We start from the raw sequence: 18,629 nt of genomic DNA on the forward strand, positions 1-18,629 counted from the left end.
TTTATGTATCGCTTTCTACAACATTGGACACATAATGGTAATTGAAATGATTAGCCTTTGGCTTGATACGTTATCAAACAGCTAATAATGTGTTGCTAATGTTACACAAACCATGTTCCCATTTGCCATCAGTATCCTTAGAAATGCTTTGAACAACTTAGAACATCAGTGGGGAAAAGCATATAGTTCATCATAACATTGCAATATATATCAAATACATAATTCACCCGCTATATTGCTAAATGTACCCGATTTTTCATATCAACAGAAAAATATACCGAGATAACCTGGCTTCTCTTGAGACTCCCCTGCTTCACAGCAAAGTTAATGATATGCTAAAGCCCGCCGGCACGTTGACGTGATTGATTGATTACATGGTAGTTTGTGACGTCAGAAAGACTGGCGATTTCAAACCTCGTTTTTGAGACTGTCTTTGGTTCACTGCAGTTTTAAGGTGAAAATACTCAGCAGTGACTTTGCACATGGTTTGCAAGTATATTAAAAATATCACATAGACTTATAAACAACATTAAAATCTTGATTTTCACCAGGGGTCTTTAAATCATTTAAAAAATAATCTGAATTTTTGGAACTTTTGCAGAACATTCAAAAATAACATTTTCAAAACTTCAAGAGAACAATAGAAAAGCGATGGGAATGTTCTCAGAACATTATTTTTAGCTGGGATGCTTCTTTGTAAACCAATGCTGTTCATTGCACAATAAGATTAAATTATGCAGTCTAATTATGTAAATGTGCTACGACTCTATTAATGAGCCCAGTATTAGTCTTTATCCTTTATCAGATGCGTACAGCCTATTGTTGGGACAGTCCTGTTCATATCCTGTTAGGAGTGTCTGCACTAATTGGCTCCCTTATATAAGAGAAACCTGTGGGAGACTGGTTTCGGATTGTCAGATGTGTAGAACAAACAAACAGCAGAGCCCGGCACGGCACAGAAATAGCTGGAAACAAGCCGTCCCTGAGGAGCTTTCAGCACAGCCACCAGGAACAGCAGAGACCAGATGAAAGCTTGGAGAGATTCCCTGTCCAACATCAGAACGTGTTGACGGAGTGCAGAGCTTGGGGATTTAGCCTCTCGTGCAGGCCACACTGTTGAGGGGTTAATAGATGTTCGTTTCCAAAAAATAGCCTTCCTCTTTGGGAATGGATTAGAAGAGCTTTTGATACAAAAATGCCCCTAGTGAGACAAAAACAAACTGGTAAAACTGCCTTTCTTGCTTCATCTCTGAGACAAAACCACTGCTCAACAAAACTGTTGTGTAAACTTGAGTTCTATGAGTTTTATCTGTATCATAGCAACACTTGTCTGTCTATCTGTCTGTCTGTCTGTCTGTCTGTCTGTCTGTGTCTCGTCTGTCTGTCTGTCTGTCTCTCGTCTGTCTCTCGTCTGTCTGTCTGTCTCTCGTCTGTCTGTCTCTTGTCTGTCTGTCTCTCGTCTGTCTGTCTCTCGTCTGTCTGTCTGTCTGTCTGTCTCTCGTCTGTCTCTCGTCTGTCTCTCGTCTGTCTGTCTGTCTGTCTGTCTGTCTGTCTGTCTGTCTGTCTGTCTGTCTGTCTGTCTGTCTGTCTGTCTGTCTGTCTGTCTGTCTGTCTCTGTCTGTCTCTCGTCTGTCTGTCTCTCGTCTGTCTCTCGTCTGTCTGTCTCTCGTCTGTCTGTCTGTCTGTCTCTCGTCTGTCTGTCTGTCTGTCTCTCGTCTGTCTGTCTGTCTGTCTCTCGTCTGTCTGTCTCTCGTCCGTCTCTCGTCTGTCTCTCGTCTGTCTGTCTGTCTGTCTGTCTGTCTGTCTGTCTGTCTCTCGATCTGTTTGTCTATCTATCTATCTATCTATCTATCTGTCTGTCTGTCTGTCTGTCTGTCTGTCTGTCTATCTATCTATCTATCTATCTATCTATCTATCTATCTGTCTATCTATCTGTCTGTCTGTCGTCTGTCTGTCTCTCGTCTGTCTGTCTCTCGTCTGTCTCTCGTCCGTCTCTCGTCCGTCTGTCTCTCGATCTGTTTGTCTATCTATCTATCTATCTATCTATCTATCTATCTATCTATCTATCTATCTATCTATCTATCTATCTATCTATCTATCTATCTATCTATCTATCTATCTATCTATCTATCTATCTATCTATCTATCTATCTATCTATCTATCTGTCTGTCTGTCTGTCTGTCTGTCTGTCATTTTATCTATATATCTGTACATCTGTCTGTCATTCTGTCTGTATGTGGAGGTTTGCAAATGCATAGAAATGGCCTGGTAACTGTGCCTGTCTGTCTATCATGGCAATTTGTAATAGTTTGAATGTATTGACATTTTATATATTTTTTTCCCATTACAATCCTAGGTTTGGGTTTTCTTAACTTTTCTTGTAACTTTTTTTTTTTCTACAATTTTTCTACAAATATTGAATGAAATCTCACACCTAAAAATACCTTCAAGACATCAAGCCAAAATTCAATGTCCTTCTGTGTGAACTTTCCCTTTCTATTTACTTTTGTAATATACTGTTAGCTCTTATGTAGTATCTGTGCCTATTTATAGTGAAATATTAAAGTGTACCAGTTAGACAAAACTTCTCAACTGGGGTTTTAACCACCTGATCTCTATTACTAATAAATAAACTGAGCAATTCTCCAACAAAAGCTTACAATTTGTCAGCTGAAACTACATGAATTCGTCCATAACGACCACAGCATAATGGGGCTTGTATATGGTCCCTGCACAGCAGAGATAAATAGTTTGGTGCAGACGGTAGTTTATCAGGCCGTGCCACGCAGTGCATGCGTTTCCCCTGCAAACCCCCACCCGCCATCTCCGGTGACCTATGTGGTCGAATGCTAAGAGCTGTTGTTGTCTGTGATGTGGCTGATCTGCATAACACTGACATTTACTGATTCAGAGATTCATGGTTCTGAAGCGCCCACATCCGGTGTCATTAATCGAGAGGACGTCTGAGCTTCTCCGCCGCGCTCGGGCGCAAGGTACATGCTCAGAGTTGACTCTCTCCAGTTAATTACAGTGACAAATGGCAGACGGGCCACAAAAGTGCACCGTGCTGTTGAAAAAGTGACAGGCTCATTTTTGCATGTAAACAAATTCCTGGAATCTCTGTAATCTAATTACTACCTGGAGCGCTCGTGCACATAGTGCAGCAAACAGCAGAAACACGGTGGGTATGAGATCATTTTGTAAAACTTGCAAGATGTATGATATTCAAAGTCAACAATGATTACAAGATGTTTGGTTTCATGTCTTTGACATGTTCTATGCGTTGATGACTAGTCTATTCTTGGGATACGGTTAGACGTCGATTAAATTTTCACTGACGGCCCAAATTTTCCCTTGTTTTAGCCTAGAGGTCAGGGCTGTGTTTGGACGGCTATTACACCTCTTTTAGACGCACAATTTTTGCAGTTCATTTTTGGTCTGTTCCGATTCCATTCAAATCAATTGGTGGCAAAAGACTTATGTAATATAGTGCACAAGTTTTGTCATTGTATGTAAAATAACAGTTTGGACATTGTTCTGTTGCATTTAATGAAAGAAAACATGTGGTCAGAACAACATGGTGAGTAGCCTAAATGATCAACTATTCCTTTAAACTGCACAAGAAACCCTCTGTTCTCACAATGGCCTTTGTATTTTTTTTCTTTTGCATTAATACCTCAGAAATGAAGCTCCATTCCGATGTCAGCGCTAGACAGTTGAATGACCGCAGTAAGTGTTTCCAAACCTCAGTTATGCTTCATAACATTAGCTATACCTCAAAGAGGAGGCCAGGGATTCTCTTGAACAGTTAAAAGTGCCATTGATGGAGAGACGCAGATTCAGTGCATGACTTTAGTGGATCAAAATCCTCTGTAAAGTGTGTGTGTGTGTGTGTTTCCTCCATCAACAGAAAAGTGCACGTTTGATTTTCATCATAGAAGAGTCTGGCTTTGTCAACAGAAGAATTCTCTTTTTATCAGTTTGCTGCAGAATGTTTTCTTCTGCGGTCGAGTGTGATTGCAGCCTGTCTGATTAAGAACAGTGAAAACTCAGTGAGAAAAACTGAAAAGCAACTTGTATCGTAACAACAGTTCTTCTTGGCATCTAATTGAGTTAATTTGCCCTCCTGTTTTTGTTTTCATGTTCAGCTTTTGAAGCTTGACAACTTTGTAGACAGTAATTAGGTTAGTTACATTTGCTTGGAAGTGATAATTATTGTCACCAAGCCAGGTGTAATGGCTTGGAATTCTGTTGCTAAACACAGGACGCTCGTGCACAAACTGCAACGGCTCATTCTGCCAAACAACTTGTTTCTGAACACAAGCACTGCATCCACAGGAATTTCAGAAACGGCATATTTTATTAAGGCTCATCTCCAGAAATAGCTATCCCTATTTTTAGTAAAAGGCATTTTACAGGATGCAAAATATGACATGACAATCATATATTTATATAATATATAATACAATATAATATTTATATAACATATATGATATAAAACATTATATATAGGCATGTATGTAACAGTAAGTGAGCCTGGAATTGCTGACGACTTGTTTCAGGAAGTTCAGAATCGATTCTTTCTTTTAGGAGACAATAACTCTTTTATCGTGCACTTTAATCTTCGTAAAATGTATATGAATTGAACGGTTTAGTCCAAAATTTTGATATGATGAACAGATTGAATTTAGGCTTTTATTCACTTATGAGTAGCGTTGCTGTCAATTGAGGGACAGAAAGTTCTCAGATTTCATCAAAAAGATCTTCATTTGTGTTCTGGAGATGAACGAAAGTCTTGCGGATTTGGAGCAACATGAGGGTGAGTAATTAAGGACAGAATTTTCATGAAAGGTAATATTTGAAAAAGCATATTAGGCGCACTTAAATTTAGTTAAATTAAGTAGTTTTTAATACGATGAATTGAATATCAACAGTCTCAAAATTATGACATTTTTGTTTGATTTATTTGTTGAATACTGTCAATAAGGTCAAGACCTCTCAAGATGCAACAGGCCAAAATCATTTTAAGGGGAATGCATTTCATGCTTTTTATTAAAACTAGGTTAATTTTATATAATAGGCTATCAAACATATCTAGTTGTTAAAAAATTAAAATGCACTTTGATCTCCCTGCACTTTTTAAAAAAAAGCAAATACCAAAAGTCGCAAATCCCAATGTATTTGTGAAAAGCACCAATAAACGGTATGCACAAGAGGTAAGGGATACCTATGATTTAGATAAAATACCGGTTCACACCGATAATAACTATATTAGTGTCTACACCAACACATAATATCCCTCTGTTTATTATAAGCGTGCTCTGCAGTTTTGTGGTCTGCCCCTTTAAATGCTTGAACTCTTTAATGAAGGGTGAATTCTGATTTGCTGTTGCTGATTTTATTATTCATCAACTGGAAAAAATCATTCTGAAAGTGATTCCAACGTTATTGTTCCTCTACCGTTATATTTGTGGTGTGGACTCTGCTATTCTATTATATTTAGAACGATTTTGTAGAACTATATCTTTATCGTTGTAGTCATCGCCCTTGGTGTGAATGGACATTAGTGTTAGATGTGGTCACTTTAAACTGTTATTGAATTCAAAAGAGTAATGTAAAGACTCCTCAAAAACTTTTGTGTAACATTGGAAAGAGAAGCATGTATACGGGAGGATTAGGACACAATAAAGGCACATTTGCTTGGCATGGTGTACAATACAGGACAATCTAAATGATCAGTGGATCTCTGTACTGAATGAAACTCTATAGTCCTCTGAGTATTAGATGGGGGAACCTGAGAAACAGCGGTCACCACAACATCACTTTACATTGAGGGTCAAGCTCCATCAGGCACGTTCAGCTGAGAGAGAGAGAGAGAGAGAGAGAGAGAGAGAGAGAGAGAGAGAGAGAGAGAGAGAGAGAGAGAGAGAGAGAGAGAGAGAGAGAGAGAGAGAGAGAGAGAGAGAGAGAGAGAGAGAGAGAGAGAGAGAGAGAGAGAGAGAGAGAGAGAGAGAGAGAGAGAGAGAGAGAGAGAGAGAGAGAGAGAGAGAGAGAGAGAGAGAGAGAGAGAGAGAGAGAGAGAGAGAGAGAGAGAGAGAGAGAGAGAGAGAGATTTCTCCAATACTATGTGTGTATTGCATATATCAAATGTTTTGACTAAAGACCTATTAATATGCCATGTTTGGTGAGCTTGGTATTATAGCTACAACTTTAATTATTGTTCAGCCAAAGATAGTAAAATGAACAGTAAAAGTAGTAGGCCTATTTAAGCAACATAAAAATTCATAACCTGCATTATAGCTAGCTATATACACGTACATTAACAATTTTTTTATATTTGGTTAATTTCACTGTCTTTTCCGTTCCTCAGCTTCACCAAACCTCTTAACAAACTGCTTGGTTATAATTGTAAGTGTATCATAAGAGTTTTCTTAATTTCACGCTCTTGCGCCATCTGCTGAAGACACTTTTATTAACGCCTGAAAAGCCAATGACTCATGACGACGTGGACGGGGCCACCAACCCAAAGCATATAAATGCAGTCGTATGCGTCATTCCCTTTGTTCAGTTCAGCTCTTCACCGAGCCTCCGACTGCGTGGGGCTCAGAAGTGTTGTACCTTGTTTCCCTCCTTCTGGGACCATAGTGCAGAACTCAACATTCCCATTCAGTCGGTTAACTCGGTACAACACATGACTATGGGACATATGTTTGTTCACGCCCCGCCAAGTCGCTGAACTAAACGGAAAAGACGGCCCCTGTTAAAAAAACAAAACAAAAACCTGTGGTGAGCACGGCCTAAGTTACCGTCGCCGCAGTGACAAGTAGCCGGTACACCGGACAAACGTGTGAAAATCTTAAACCAAGCCTATGACATTTCCATGCCCCTCGTAGAGTGTGCACACACCCCTCCAGCAGAACCAACTCCTTACATGCTATAGAAATAGCTTTCTACAATCCGATGTGAAAGACATCGCTTAATAGTGGCTTCCCACTGGCCGAGTTGGAAAATATGACAAAAGCCTGGTCAGATGAGCGTTTACCCTGCATCTGCCCAATGTACCTGTGTATAACTCACACATGGCACAAAGCATGTCTCCTGTCTTCCTCTGAGTCAGAGATTTTACAGGGCGGGCAACTCGAATGAGAGCGCACTCCCGACTTGACTTTAGGCATATACGCCACGTTCGGAAGCAACAGCACCAAACGCAAATTGGGAGCAAAAGAGATGCACCAATAGCGCATGAAGATCACCAACGTGCTTAGCTAATGCCAGTACCAATGACAAGACAGCATCTTTATATTTAAGGATTCTAAAGGCTCAAACAGAGGTTCACACATAGCCTCCAGATCTACCATCAGGTCATGATGGCACTATTCGATTTTGTAACAAGCCTAAAAACGCAGACCTTTAAGCTCAAAGTATACTTCGGCTGTCTACGTTCCAGGCAGGACAGGATGGTCAACAGGATGGTCTACGGTGTGCCTACAACAGCGTATGAGTGTATGAGTGACTTGATTGCTGAACAAACTTTCAGAATAACACGTTTGCCCTGCTGGACAGCACTGTCGACCATTCTCCTCTTACAGAGTTTCTCGTTCGTGTTGTGACGCATTTGTCATCTCTACTACACATGATGTTACCCTGCCCAGGAGAATTCCTTCTCAGATTTAGGTTTCCCATGGTATCAGGGCCTGAACGCACATCGGTGCTACGACATATGCTTAAATGTTGCGTGGTGTACAGCAAGCTACCAAGCGCCCAGCGCTGGAACTGCACATACAAAGAGTAGAATCCAGCCGTACTACTGATATCGAGGCCATGAGCCCCAGCAGTCTTAAAAACTGTGAGAAAACACGCTTGCCTCCCCAGCCAAAACTGAACCAGACAGCTGTGAAAATCCTCTGCCCTCTGTTCGGACCAGACTGAGATATAACAGCCTCTTTTGATATTATCTGGAATCCCAGAGCTCGTAAATGTAAAACAAGTGCATGTGTTTTGTAACACTGCTTGTTCCCTGCTGTCTGCAGCCAGGAGCAGTTCCTCCAAATAGGCGAACAATATTATGCTCTGATGGCAGAGCAGAACCAACCCCGCTTCTGCACATCTTGCAGATATGCGCAGCGCTATAGGAACCTAAAACTTGTAGGGAATCCCCTCGACGGAGACCTCAGATTTTCTGTACTCCGGGTGGATTGTAAGCCATACCCGAGGATGCAGAGGGCATAACAGGTGACATACTGCAAGCATTTTTGAACTTGTAACACATTAAAGTGTTTGTTAATCTGCTGCAAATCTAAGATAGGGAGAAATTAACATCTGAAAAACCTGTTCCTCCATCTTCCCTTGTGGCAAAACCTGAATTGCCACTTTGCTGAGGAGAACACGGATTTCCCCTCTCAGTATTGGGGAAGCCCTCTCGGACACCTAAGTTGCAGTTACTCCGCCGAAACAGAGGGGGCGCGAGAGAAACCGCAGAAGACAGCCCCACTGGAATCGTCCGAAGAAGCCACGGCGTTAGTGCACATGCGCCACCGCTCGAGGCAGACAGCGAGGATTCCCAGGCATCACCTTGGGGAATCCTTTTGCAAACATTGTTGTATATTGCATATCACTGCATTTTCTTCCTCTGTCGGCACATAGCCAGACTGTGAGGTTAGCGGTTCGAGTGCATTCTGATTGTTTTGACAAGCCTGTTTTGACAAGCCTGCATGAGGCCTTGTATGCTGAACACACCTCTTTTATTGACTTACTAAACATACTTAAAACTGAACCTGCTGTCTTGCAGGGTTATTTCTACCCAATCTGGATAGATCTTCAGGCGAGTTCCCACCACTGTTTCTACAGGAGTCAAATAGAACCCCGCGAGCTTCACTGGAGCAGGGCAGGTCACTCGACCGACAAACTTTGTTACCGCACTCCAATACATATCAATGCAAGAGCCATCACTTCACTTCCACCCACCTCGGGGAGCCTTGATCTGCCCTGCTTAAAAAGATTCAGTATATATCATCATTCCTCGCCCGTGTGATCCAGCAAGACAGAATTCAGACAGAGGAACCTTGTCGTGGACACTACACCGACACTCCTCGGCCTTTTCACGATTGTCCCAACTCTCCGTGGCCTCCAAAAACGGCAATCGCCGCATCTGGATTAGCACCTGAAGACAGGAGCGGGCCGTGTTTGGCCACTGCTCCACTGAGCACACACTACACACCGCTCGAGTGCGGAACGATAGAGCTGCCAGCCGTGCACACATGCATTGGGGTTGGAGAGATCTAGCCTAGCGCAGACAATTCCAAACACACTGGACAGTGCTCGTATATTTCTTATGAAAATGGTTCATTGCCATTTGTTAGTTGTGCTAAACTTGAGCTAAAAAATTCCCTTTTACGCCTTTTCCTTCAACAAGAGTCACCACCGTAGGTTTTCTTGTGAATGTGGCATGTTTGAACATTTTGTTTGAGAAACGAAGCAGTTTCTTCATTGGGCCGATAGGGCGACGCACCACCAAAGTGCGAAAGGGTCTTTTTTAATCACATTCGCATTCAACCACAGAGTTACGCTAGCCGTCACTGTTGTTCTGCCTCTGGATATAGTCCAATCAGCGCCAAGTTGCGGTCTGTGGAGTACCGCCTCTTTTTGGGCGATTTCACTCTGGCCGAGAATCACCCAGAGCGTTCCCATAGACTTCCATACAAAGATTTTTTTTTTTTAAACTGCAGGCACTGTAATACATTCTCTATGGGTTCCGGGAGGGCTAGCACTAACGTGCTTTCGTCATCATACGTGACCTTAACTTGTGCAGCGATTGGTGGAAACAAATATACCTCTATTAATAATCTTTAAACTGAAGTGACATCCAATAATTTCCTCAGTGCATAACTTACATTTCACGGACATATTCTCCATCTGTAAATGTTAGAAAGTCAAGCAAACACTGCAAGGTTACAATACACTATGTTTGTTTTCATAGCCTTCAATATAAACATTGTTTGTAGGACAATATTGATCAGGATATGAAATAACATTTGTTAAATTAAATACAGATTTATTTTTTATTCAAATAGAAAAAAAATAATAATACTGAGATTAGCCTATACCAGCCATTTAGCCCAAAAATACAGATTTTTTTTATTGTCATTAGCTTATGGCATGCTTTAAATGCTGAATTTTCCATTTTTAGCTAAGCAGTAATGATACATTATGATCAATGTTAAATGGTTATTTAACAATTAGCCTACATTCAGTCCTGAATTAATAATTCAGTTTTTTTTTGCACCAGTCGCCACTGGGACAAATGATTGTATCGCCTTTAAAAAGTCTCTTAAATGTTGAAAATATTATATTAAATCTTTAAATTTAATTTTTTTTTTTTTACATCTGATCTGTTGAAATCTGTAATGATCACGATAGGCTACAATAACATAGCTACAATATTATATGTATTATACAAGAACTTAATTTCTTATTTCAAATATGTGCTCATCAAACGAATCGTTATTGGCACTGCACTGTTAAGGAATCGGAATCGGTCAATAATTCTCATCCCATGTGAGAAACATGAAGACGCGGGCTCGACTGCCTGTGAGCGCCCGCCTCTGGAGGACATGCGCCGGGGACTCGACACGCACGTGATCCGCTCGACACAATCCAGTATGGCGGAACCCGTCGGTGAGTGGATCCGTCGTTGGCGCGCTCTCCAACGGGAATAAAGTCCGGAGCGTTGCGTCCGATCGCGGCGGAGCTTCGGAGAGGTGAGCAGCGACGATTCGCATGCGTTACCCTGTGATTTTCTCATTAAATGCAGCGATCATTTCAGTAAGAGAAAGAAACTTGTGGGCGATCAGATGAAACAATCAAAACAGTGTGTGTGTGTGTGTGTGTGTGTGTGTGTGTTGAATCGTAACTCTCGGAGTAGTTGTATCACGTTTCATTTTCAATGTGTATGCGTTTACTTCATACCTGCAGGAGAATCATAAAGGCATATTTTTAAAAGTCTGATATATTAGATTATAACTAAGGCATAGCCTATTACTCAACTATACAATGGCCGTTCCACAAAATGTGTGATCTTTTCATTTTGATTTTTTTTTTTTTAAAGGTTTGAACATTTTGTCTGTCAGAAAACGTTTAAAAGTGTATACATATATAGGCCTATCTCATATGCGCTGTATTGTACTCTTATGCTGACTATATGTCTGCATGTTTTTATAGCAGTGCTTTGGTTTGACAGTTTTGATTTGACATAATTTTGACAGTTTTACTTGACAGGGTCAACTATCATTATTCATTGTCATTGTTTACACATATATTCATGAGAGACATTTTAGGACCTGGTAGTTTTGTGCACTTTGAATGAGTCAAATCCCCAGTGGTTGATTTAAAAAAAAAAAAAAAAAAAATGTTACATTGTTTCAACTCCTGGTTAAACATTATAGATAGACAGTATGTTTCCCGTGGAGTTCCAAGCAATAAACAGCGTGTTCCTTTCTGTCAATGGAAGTTCTGACGTCATATGCATAACTGATTATTCTTGTGTCAGTTATGCATCACTTAAAGGGATAGTTCACCCAAAAAAATTAAATTCTGTTATCATTTACTCTCATGTTGTTCCAAACCGGTATGAGTTTCTTTCTTCTGTTTAACAAAAAATAAGATATTTTAAAGAACGTCTGGTTACCAACATTCTTTAAAAATACAGGTTTGGAAAAACTTGACGGTGAGTAAATGATGACAGAATTTTCATTTTTGGTTGAACTATCCCTTTAAGAGTCAATCTGGAGCATGAATGAATGGGTGAAATTGTTTTGAAAGTGAATTTAGATGTTATTTTCCAACTCAGTATTCATAGATTTCCTTTTGTAGATTTTTTTTGTTGCTTTTCTGATTAGTACCGACCAGAAAACCTCAATTCTATATTTGTAAAAAAAACAACTAAAATATTAATTTTGAAATTAACATTCACTTTTCCATTGAATTCTTTTAATATGGTTATGCAGACATTATTGATCCTTTAAGAAATGAGTATGCGTTTAATAGTATTGCCGTTTCTGGAATGTTCTGTTTCCCTGTGCACCAATCAGAGATTGCCAGGAGATTAAAAGTTGCTGGGGTGTATTATTTATGTTAGGTTGAAATTTTTGTTTTTGTGCTTTTAAAACGCTCTTGACGTAAACGACCAAACAGAACATGAGGGCTGACGAGTTCCCTGGGCTGTTTTGATGTTCTGAGCTGAGTCATGCCGGCTGTGTTGTCCGGTGGTGGTGGTGGTGGTTATATCACGCTGTCGGTCTGGGCTGCTGTCACACGTAGCTAGTGGTTGAAGTTCTAACATGTGGCATCATGCACAGGCATATACATCCAGGCTTTAATCACAGCCTGTAGGAAACTCGCTCGTCTTTCCACATTCCGGCTCTCAAGGACCGGCGCTCAGACCTTGTAAATTCCAGGCCCCACAGGAAGAAGGTCAAAGCAGCCTTCTGAGAACTTGGCAGCAGAGAGTTAATCTAGTTTTGCTTGACCCTAGTTGTGCACTTTTGGATTTCTGGAAGCAAACAAAAAAAATAATGTGCACATGTGATTTTGTGTGGGTTTATATCGCTTGAACTGTTTTTGGAATATTTTTGCTCTTTCTTTTTTTTTTTTGTGCCAATGTTTGATTTGAAGCCTTTAAAAAAAAAGCCCATTAAAATTTTCTGTTTTTCATTATTTTCATGGCAATTAAATACCATTGACCTCTCATCTCTCATGGCAAAAAATATCATTCCATTACTGTAATGCAAAAATAAGTAAACTTCATATCCAGATGCATGATGGTATTGAGAGTTTATGGTTGGATTTATGAAAAAAAAAAAAAAAAAAGAAAGCATACAAAAATAATGATCGTAAAAATTGATAGATTAAAAAGATAGATTTTTTTTTTCTTAATGCAAAAATATAATTTCTTATTTGTTTGTTTTGATTTTGGGTGAAATGTGAGATTAACCTGTATGCTTTTTAGCTTGTTGAATTCATGCACTGGTCAGCTAATCCAATTACTCATGAGTAAAGTTGATCATATAGGCCTACACTAGTTTAAAAGTTGTATTTTTAAAAAAAAATTATACTTTTATTCAGCAAAGGATCATTAATTTAATCAAAAGTGACAGTAAAGCCCTTTACAATGCTGCAAAAATAATTATATTTAAAATAAATGCTGTTCTTTTGAACTTTCTAATTATAAACGAATCCTGATGAAAATGCAGCACAGCTTTTGATAATAATAAGGCATGTTTCTTGAGCAATAAATCAGTATGAATGATTTCTGAAGGATAATGTGACATTCTGGAGTAATGATGCTTTGTCATCATAGGAATTTTTTTAATTTTTTTTAAATATATTCAGATTTAAAACCGGTATATATTTCAAAATATTACTGTTTTTACTGTATTATTTTACAGATAAAAAAAAAAGCAAGCTTGAGGAAAAATAAGCTTATGCTGACATGAATGACTTGCCATTAAGTTCACACCTCTTTTCATGTGCTAACAGTTTCACTGTAGACTTGCCATAATGATTGACATTCTACTCAACTCTTACTGACTAATATATGTTGAATAATTATTCATTTCATACAGCACCTCTCATTGAAAGCTAAAGTGAAAAAGTTTCTTCCCTTGAAACACATTGTCAGTGAATGCACCGGCATCATTTATCCTGTCTGTGCTTCTCTCTCCACAGATCCAATCTGTGTGGCTTGGCAAAGTAGGATTCTGAAAAACGACAGCGCTTAGTGAATGTGACTAAATGGCAATGTTTAGGCCCACGCTTTATATAGTCTCAAATAACAATTTAAATCAGTTTGAGACCCTCGCTAATCAATTCTACTCCTTAGGGTACATAATTAACAGTGCTGGATGACTCATGGAGATTGGCAGATTGCACCGTTTGCTGCATCTGTGACTGAAGAGGAAAGAGAGCGAGAGTTTGGCTCCGAGGGAAAGTGTTAACAGGAGACGGGGCGTAACTGTAGGTGGGAAATGCGGCTGGACAGATGACAAGTGTGACTGGCGATCCGTGGAAAGGTTGTCCCCTAACTGGAAAATTGGATGTTTGTCACAAGCAGTGTTATTTAGAGGATTGTCTTAATGTCCCTGAGGGCCTTGTGTTGTCTGCTAAGCTAAGTCTCTGGATACTTGTAGGATGGTGCTTCTTCCTAAAATGAATGTTTTGTCATTTTATATATTCACCCTCATGTTTTTCCAAACCTCTGTGGCTTTTATGAAATGCGAAAGGAGATATTTACACAGAATGTGCAAGCTGCTCTTTTCCACACAGTGAAACAACATGTGAATGAATATTGACTTAAATTCAGTCCATTCCTCACATAATGCTTTCATGTGACTCCATGAGACTGGAATATAGTGCAAGAGTTGCTATTTTTCTTCTGTTATAGTGCTATTTTGTCCTTAGTGGAACTTGACCGTTTTTTGTTTCACTTTCATCTTAAAGAAATGTTATACTCAAACTTCTCATTCTGTGTTCCTCAGAAGTCAGTCAGTCTGATATTAGGGCTGCACGACTAATCAAATAAAATCAGAATTGTGATATTGTTTTGTGTGATTATCAAATATGATAATCACTGATTTAATGAAATATAGCGTGGAGCTGTGCTCTTTTAAACCCGACAGCTCATGATCCAGTGTTTTCAGTCTCTCAGAGCGGCTCGGCTCACATGAACTGCGGTTTGGGTCACTTATAATGTGCATTTAGTGAGTTAGTTAAAACTAAAAAGTTAAAGTAAAGTAGAACTTAGTTATAACTAGTTAAAATATTATTATAATAGTCATATTGAGTCATATGCATAATGTGCATTTGAGAATGCAACAAACTTTTAATGAGTAGCGCTTATAAAAAAATTGAAATGTATAATTTAAGAAATAAACATATATAAGAATTTTAACTTATCAATTATGCTTAAAAATGGAAATACTCTTTTTTTTAACTAGTTAAAATATTATTATAATAGTCATATTTATATATAATTCACATTTTTGTACAATCATTTTAATTACAATCGCAATTTGAATTTATTTTATTATCAATATTTCACCATATATTAAAGTTTGGTTTAGTAATAAAAAGGATTATTATTATTAATAATGATATGATTATTATTATAGTTATATTGATTGATAATCTCACCTTTTTGGCCAATTTGTACAAACAAGCACAGCAAAGGCATTTTAATCACAATCACAATTTTTAATTTTCTTAAATACTATTTTTAGTAATATTTCTTAAATTAAAATGTTGTTTAGTAAAACAATTATTATTATTATTAATAATAATAATAATAATAACAATATTACTGTTGTTATTATTATTTCTTTATAATCTCTTATTTTTTGGCCAAATTGTTCAAACAAGCACAGCAAAGACATTTTAATCGCAATTGCAAATTTAAATTTTCTTAAATGCTCTTTTGTAATATTTCTAATTTTAATATTTTGTTTAGTAAAAAATATTATTAATAACAATAATGATATTATTATTATTATAGTGATATTGATGTACAATCAATTTTTTTTTTTTTTTTTTTTTGCCAAAGAAAAGGCATTTTAATCACAATCGCAATTTTCATATTCACTTCACCCCTCCAAACCATGCAGCCCTGTGTGATATTTATGTGATATCATCATTCATGGTGTTGCTTTATCATTTTAGAGCCTTACAGCACCCATCACAATTTAGTTTCATTATATAGTTAAAGAACTATAAATATTCTTTGTGCTCCACAGAAGAAATAAATTCATACAGATTTGGAACGACATGAGGATGAGTAAATGATGACAGACTTTTCATTTTTGGGTATTAGATTCCGTGGTTTGAGTGCTGTCGCCTCAGTGTGGAATCGTTTGGTGTCCGTGTCACTTTTGGTTTGTTTAAGCGCCCGTTCGTTTTTCCATTGTGCTCTGGCAGAACTTGGCGAGGCTTCATTTGGCAGGGTTCATTTGGCAATCTGTGTTTGTCCGAAACCCAAGATTGCAATAATGAAAAGCTTGTCTGTTTGTATGATGGGTTTAATGAAAACGAAGTGTTTGTTGGTGAAGGTGGTGACCTCATCGTCACCTGACTGTGACCCTTGCAGTCCTAGCGGAGGACGCAACAGCCGAGGGAAAGTGAGTGATGATTGTTTCATCCACACAGTCGCAAGACTCATTTCCTGATCTCTGTTTATCTGGAAACACTCAGGCCTGTATGGAAATGGAGATGTTGAATTCTTGATACTCATCTGACTATTTAAGGAATAGTTGACCCTAAAATGCAAACTCTGTCAGTATTTACTCACCCTCATGTTGTTCCAAACCTGTATGCTGTTGTTTTTTCAGGTGAAGGTTTTAATCTCAACAGTTCATAGTTCATTTGTGTCATGCTCCAAAATAGACATATTAATAAACACTGTTAGAGAGATAGTTCACCCAAAAATGAAACTGTCATCATTTACTCACACTCATTTCATTCCTTCCATGGAACATGAAGATATTTTGATGCCAAATGTCTTGCGTGCCCCCCCCCCCCATGCAGTTTAAGTCAGTTTGAATTTTGATTCCGAAACATTCTTCAAATGCAGATAGATGCGTCATGAGTGTGAGTCAATGTTGAACGAATGGGAACTATTTCTTTAAAGAACCATAAATGAATGCATAAAGCTCATGTGCCATATGAAAAATCTTGGAAAAATGGCTTCAAATGATTTATTTCTAGACAAAACTATTAGGCCTAAATGATTTCATAAGACTTGGACTATAGTGCACATAGTCATTTGAACTACGTCTATGGTGTTTGTCCACTTTGGAGCTTGATGACAGCCAGTGTTGTTTTAGTATTATTATTATTATTATTATTATTATAGTTTTTTTATTTGCATTTTGAATTAGCTTTTATTTTTCGGAATTTTATTATGTGCTTTTGTAATTTTATTATTTTATTTTTCAATATTACTATTTAGGTTTAATAAAAATGAAAAAAAAATCTGTTTTAGTTCGGTTTTTCAATTTTTATGTAATTCCAGTTTGTGCTTCCCGTTAGTTTCCAAAGGCAACGTTTCTCATTTTTGTTCAGTTTTTCATCTGTTTTTTTTAAAAAGTTTTTAATAGTTTTACTTAACGATAATAACCATGATGACAGTTGTAGTTACTGGAAAAGCTGCGTTAAGATTCTTCAAAAAAGTTCTTCTGTTGTGTTCCGTGCAAAAAAAAAAAAAGAAAGAAAAAAAGCTTATGAATTTGGAACGCCATGAGGGCGAGTAAATGATGACAGAATTTTATTTTTCAGCTGAACTAATTCCTTTAATGAACACTTACTGCATCAAATGACTGGTTAAAACATACGCAATCTGTTGCTCACCATCCCATTTTTTAACATGCCTTGCACTATTTTACTCTGCCAAAACAAGACGTCAGTGGTTGAGCGAATTCCTTAAAGCATTTGGCCATAGCGGCATGAGAGTGAATTTAATGGCACAGAACACGGTACCACGTCAGTCCTGGAAAGAAACGCTGAAAATCACTGCCTGCAAGTAAGATGTGGAGTTCCTTTGCAATACGGTTCCCTCAAAAATTGTGCAACTTTGTCATTTTAATGGAATGTGACACACAGAGCTTTAGCTGAGGCAAAGACATTGGGATAAAAGAGACGCAACTGACTTCCCAATGGCATTGCTTTCTTTGATGATTTTCAGCTTAGACTTATTCATGTTAAATGGTCACTCTCATCAAAAGCATCAGAGTCATTTAACGTTAAGCATTCATTAGCACTTCTAGTGCAGTGTAATGGCAAACTGGTATTATATTTGTCCTGCTAGTGTTGGGTCCTGTAGCGTACATGAGCGAGCAGCGGTGAGTATTGTACCAACACAGGCGATATCCTGTCATATTGGATTGAGTGTCGTTTTCCTGCTGAGCTCGGTGTTCGGGCCTGTCAGCCTGTGTCAGATCTGCTCCTCTGTGATGGTCACTCTAGACGGCTGACCGGCCCGCCATGTTTGGGTTTGTTTTGTCCCAGACGGGATGATGTAAGACTGAATGCCGCTGAGGGTTTATAAGTCTCTTCCTTTTCCCTCAGGATAAACCCGCACCCCCAGACATGAGCAGTCAGGGCCAGTGGACGCTTGACCGACTTTGGCTGATTTTTGTCCTGAAGCGTTCTGTTAACATTGCGCCCCGCTTCCTTGACACACTTTTATGTAAAACTAGGCCACCATTCCTATTCCTGTTTTTAAAAATGTCTTAATGCGTTTGTCTAGTTATGTATTGGAGGGTTCCCAAAATCTTGGAAAACCTGGAATAAGTGTTTTTGAATGGTCGAGGCTGATATTTACAGAGCTGGATTTAAATATTACGCTAAAAAAAAACCCCAATGGTGATATGTCAGTTTATTAACAGCAAATATGAAGGCCATGAAATTGCTGAATTTAAATGAACACTCAAAATCCCAAGAAAAAAATGTAGTATTTAAAGTATTTGACAACAGAAAAAGTAAACTTTTTCTTCTTTCCTTGGCGATTACTATAATTTTCGTATGATTTTTTGTATTAATTAATAAAATTTAAGCTATGGCTGGCTTGACTATCCACCTGCATACT

General features: G+C 38.3%; 1 protein-coding gene across 2 annotated transcripts in view; it reads left to right on the plus strand.

Moving 5' to 3' along the window:
- Positions 1–10,615: 10,615 nt before the first annotated feature.
- hdac4 (histone deacetylase 4) overlaps positions 10,616–18,629 on the plus strand; it is a 210,924-nt gene continuing 202,910 nt past the window's right edge. The window contains exon 1 of one of the 2 annotated variants that reach the window (XM_079880503.1): positions 10,616–10,758. The gene's annotated coding sequence lies outside the window, so the exon portion shown is untranslated. The remainder of the gene's footprint in view (positions 10,759–18,629) is intronic. The other variant, XM_079880504.1, reaches the window with a different exon arrangement.

This window comes from Squalius cephalus, assembly GCF_949319135.1.
Source record: "Squalius cephalus genome assembly, chromosome: 9".
Taxonomy (NCBI): Eukaryota; Metazoa; Chordata; class Actinopteri; order Cypriniformes; family Leuciscidae; genus Squalius; species Squalius cephalus.